Genomic DNA, 5,045 nt, shown 5'->3' on the forward strand with positions numbered 1-5,045 from the left:
TGGCATCTAATAGTCACTCAGTAAAAATTAAATAAATGTTCTCAAAGCAAATGGAGCCACTGGGCAATGACTTAGAATAATTATTTTAGTGATGACTCAGAATTACTATTAATATAATGTTACAGTCATGTACTAAGTAGCTGGAATATAGGAATTTGCTCTTATATTCAATGATGACAGATTACAATTTTTAATCTTTTTTAATAAATTGGGATATAATTGACAGATAACATTCCTTTCAGGTGTACAACATAATGACTCAATATTTGTATATTTTGCAAAATTATTACCGTAAGTCCAGTTAACATCTATCATAACACATAATTAAAAATTTTTCTTGTGATAAGAACTTAATTCCTAAATTATCTACCTTCTTAGCACCTTGTACATCATCTTTCATTATAGTATTATTTCTTTAATAAATGGAAATTCATCTGCTTGTTTTGTTTGATCCTTTTCTAGATTGTTAGATATCAATTCTTGATGTTCTCAGATCATCTTTCTGGCAAGGTAAATAATGATTTTTTTTTTTTGCCTTAAAAATCTCTTCTCACAGAAGCCTTAGTAGTAGGAACTGTTTTATTTTATTCTGTTTTATCCCTAGTGCCAACCCCAGTACCTAGATTGTAGTAGGCAACTCATAAATATAGTCAAATCAATGAGCATCAAGTGTATCTGAGAAGAACAAAGACTACCAGCATGTCTTTTTACTTTCATTTAGAGAAATCATTGGATATTTTCTCTTTGTATTATTTCATATTCTTTTTTAAAAGTATGCATTTTTTTAAATTTTTAGATTCTATGCATCTGAAAGAAGTGGGGGACCTCTTTTTTCTATATTTCTATAAGCAAACAAAGTTATTTAAAAACATTTCTGAATATGATTAGAATAAAAAAGAATTAGATTTATAGTAATTATTCTCTTTAGAATTGACACACATTAAACCACACATAATCCCTTTTGATCAAATGCAATTTATAGGAAGAATAATAACTAAATATATAGTCAATGAGAAGAAATTATCTTCTCAACCCATAAAATGGCTTATTTCTTTATTGACAAGTCTTTCAATTTGGTGCAATTCTTTTTCACAAAAATGGAAACCTGTGCATAAAATTAAATTGATGCATTAGGTAATTTTAAAATATCACATTTTTAAACATTGTTCTTACATAAATCAATCATATTGCAGTATTTCTGTCTTCACTGGCTTATTCCAGAAAACTATTACTTAAGTAATTGCATATATATATACAATGATCGGTTTAACACTAACATAATTAGTCCTAAAGGGAAAAGAAATTATTAATAAAGTAAAACTAAGTTATTTGAATCAAAAAGATGAATAGCCATTTTTCTGGAAAATTTTAAAAACCTAAATTTCCATGCAAAATATAAAAGCTCAAGTCCATACTTCAAAAATTCTGAATCAGTTTTGGTGTTTTATTTTTTGTTTGAGAGCATGGCTCATTTTATTTATTTATTTAATACAAAAATTTCATTTACTTAGAAGCATACTGAATGCCAATGAAATGGCTACAACTTTTTTTTTTGCAATTATGCCGTAGTATTAACAGTACAATAATTATTTCATGTAAGCTGCATCAGAGACAACTGAAGATGGAAAAACTGCCATCCGCATATATAACTAATTTGTGTTGTGCACTAAGAAGACCTGCTTTAAATTTCCACACCAATTTACAACCTCCATACTGTACCAGGCAAGGTTAGTGGCTATTGAAAATACTACCAGGACAGGACTATCTAAAAAAGATACATTTCATAGTGTATTAATTACACATACAAAAAAGATATTGTAGTGTTTAAAAACAAAATTTTCACAGCCTTGTATTTCAATTCTTTTCTTTAAATGAAGTGAGTTGTATAGGGGGTGGGTAAAAGAAAAACTGCACTAGAACCAACTTATCATTATCATCACCATCTTTTTCTTTATCTTCATCTTCCTCCTCATAATCATGCTCTTTATCTTTCTTTTCTTCCTCTTCCTTCTTTGTCTTTCTTTTTTCAGCCTTGATGACTTTTTTTTCCCCCCACATCAGGCTTTCCCTTTGACTCACTATGAGCAATATCCTTTTCACATTTTTCCTTCAGCTAAGCAGCCTTCTAATCCTATTGCTGCTCGTTATCTACAGCAATATTATTCTACGTTTCTCCCAGTTTCTTTGTCATATAACCCATAGAAAGTCTGGGATATTCTCCTGTGATTTGGGGGGTAATACTCAGAATAAAACAAGAAAAAGGGCGGAGGAAGCGGCTTGGGTGCACTGGGATCCTTAGACTTCTTTTTTCCCCCCCCTGTAGGGGTATGTAAGTTTTAATTTCTTTTGCATAACCAGTTTTGTCTACCTTTGTCATGTCTTCAAATGTTCTTTTCTCTTTAACAAACATGGTCTTCCACTTCTCTGATTACTTCTTTGAAAACTGAGAAGTTGACAGAAACTTCTGGGTGCTTCTTCTTGTGCTCCTCTCAGCAAGTTTGCACAAAGAAGGCATGTAATGACATTTTGCCTCTCAGCTTCTTAGGCTCTCCTCTGCCCATGTTTAATTATTTTCTTCTGTAAGGCACAAAGTCACCCAGTGCCCATCTGGCTCTTACTTGCCTTGTCACTGTCTCTGTGGAGCTCAATGTACTGCAATGGCTGTGAAAGTGGGAGCCAGATGCAGCCTCCTCACTCTCTCCACTCTTGAGAATTGCTCATTGTAAAATTTTAATTAAATTACCTTCATAATGAATAAAAGCAAAAGTTATGATCTTGTCCCCCCACCTTTTTTTTTAATATTTCACCAATATTACTCTGTCTGGTTTTCCAGAAGGCAAGTGTTTCTATTTTTTTTTTTTTTAGTAGAATAGATTTCTAATATGGACATTTTAGAAGCATCTATTCCAAATTGAACTAATTAATAGCTCATGAGGAAAAAGTACTGCCATATAATTGATATAATTGCATGTTGTACCCTAAACTATACACAAGGATTACTGAATCAGTTAAATAATACACAAGCTATATGATTTGTTTCCTTTAGTTCTCAATAAGAGCAAAGTCCTTGAACTAGCTTAAAAACAGTCCCCAGTACAGAATTTATTGAAATCATACTACAGGAATCTAATTGAAGCCAAAGAAAAAAATTAGATACTTTTGCTCTTGTGTCCACATCTCATCTGGTCAACTCTTTTTTTTTTTTTTTTTTTTTTTTTTTTTAAGTAGGGTTTCAGAAGGAAAGCACAGTGACAGGATAATAATAGCTAGCATTTGTTGACAACTGTGTACTAGGCACTGTTTTAAGCACTTTCTATGTGTTTTCTTGTGTAAGCCTTTCAATGATACAGACTCTTTTTACTATTATACAACTTTATATATAAAGAAACTAAAATGGGGCATCTGGGTGGCTCAGTTGCTTAAACACCCAACTCTTGGGACGCCTGGGTGGCTCAGTTGGTTGGACAACTTCCTTCGGCTCAGGTCATGATCCTGGAATCCCGGGATCGAGTCCCACATCAGGCTCCCAGCTCCACGGGGAGTCTGCTTCTCCCTCTGACCTTCTCCTCGCTCATGCTGTCTCACTGTCTCTCTCTCAAATAAATAAAAATCTTTAAAAACAAAACAAAACAAAGCAAAAAAACCCACCCAACTCTTGATTTCCGCTCAGGTCATGATCAAAGGGCTGTGGGATCGAGCCCTCCGTGCCCAGCATGGAGCCTGCTTGGGATTCTTCTCTCCCTTTCCCTCTGTTCCCCCCTGCTTCTGCTTGCACACTCTTTCTCTAAAAACAAACAAATAAAAACAAAACTAAGGGGTGGCTGGGTGCCTCTGTGGGTTAAGCCTCTGCTTTAGGCTCAGGTCATGATCTCAGGGTCCTGGGACTGAGCTCTGCATCGGGCTCTCTGCTCAGCGGGGAGCTTGCTTCCCCTACCCCTCTGCCTGCCTCCCTGCCTACTTGTGATCTCTCTGTCAAATAAATAAATAAAATCTTTTTTAAAAAGAAAAAAACACAAAGCTAAAACACAGATGCCATAGGAAAAATGTTCAAAATTACAAAGTTTTTAAATGATGGAGCTTTAATTGTAATGAAGACTGTCTGTTTCCAGAGACTATGTATTAACCTCTATACTCTGCTGAATATGATTTGGGGGCATAGCTTACAGAAGAGGTGGACTAAGCATATTCCACAATAAGTGTCTATTATAATGTCGTTTGTTGCTCAGGAACCTGAAAAAATAATCAAAACTTCAGAATCACATAACACTTCATTTTAATCTATGATGATCTTAATGATTTCTAATAACTGTGTACATCAGATACTCTGGGGTTAATATCTTCATTTTACAAATGAAGCAACTGAGAATCAGAATGACTGATTAAAAAATGGACACAAGATTAATACATAATAGAATTTAGAATATGCTGCTCAGGCCTCTTTAAGAGAGTTCTTTTTTAATGTATTCCACTAGTAGGTCAATATGACATATCCACCTGCTAGAAAACACTCAAGCACTTGACCTAAGCTTTTCTTTCCAAATGGCAGTGTATTTTTTTTCTTTTGACGAGTATTTCTGCAGTTTATTTACAAAATTAGAAAAGAAATCTCAATTTTGTAACAGAATAAGTACTTGAAAAATTAACAATTAAACATGAAACTTTTTCTGAGATTGCTTGATATGAATTCATTAACATTCAAACAGAAAGCTTCAGTCTGAAAAACACACAAAAATTCATTTTTAGATAAAAGTATGAAGAAATAAAACCCTCATAATATTGCCCCAGATCTGATATACTCATCAATCCTAGCTGATATGTTAGTTTCCTATCAAATAGAACAGGCCACAGTCCCCAAGAGAGGCTGTCAATTATGAAAATGAAGCCCAAACTTGGTGTGGGCATTGGAAAGATGGCAAAAGTCTAACTGAAGCTGAGTGACCTCAGGTGAGGAAGAAAGTATAAAGTGAAAGAAGTGGGAAAGGCATTCACTGCACTACACAGTGTTTGTCTCAAATTAGAACTCAGAGATGAGTTCCTACATTCTT

General features: G+C 34.0%; 1 pseudogene; it reads right to left on the reverse strand.

Annotated features, from left to right (window-relative positions):
* Positions 1–1,854: 1,854 nt before the first annotated feature.
* Positions 1,855–2,561, reverse strand: LOC122890208 (annotated as a pseudogene).
* Between the last annotated feature and the right edge of the window lie 2,484 nt (positions 2,562–5,045).

The sequence above is a fragment of the Neovison vison genome, chromosome 11 (genome assembly GCF_020171115.1).
Source record: "Neovison vison isolate M4711 chromosome 11, ASM_NN_V1, whole genome shotgun sequence".
In the NCBI taxonomy this organism is placed as follows: Eukaryota; Metazoa; Chordata; class Mammalia; order Carnivora; family Mustelidae; genus Neogale; species Neogale vison.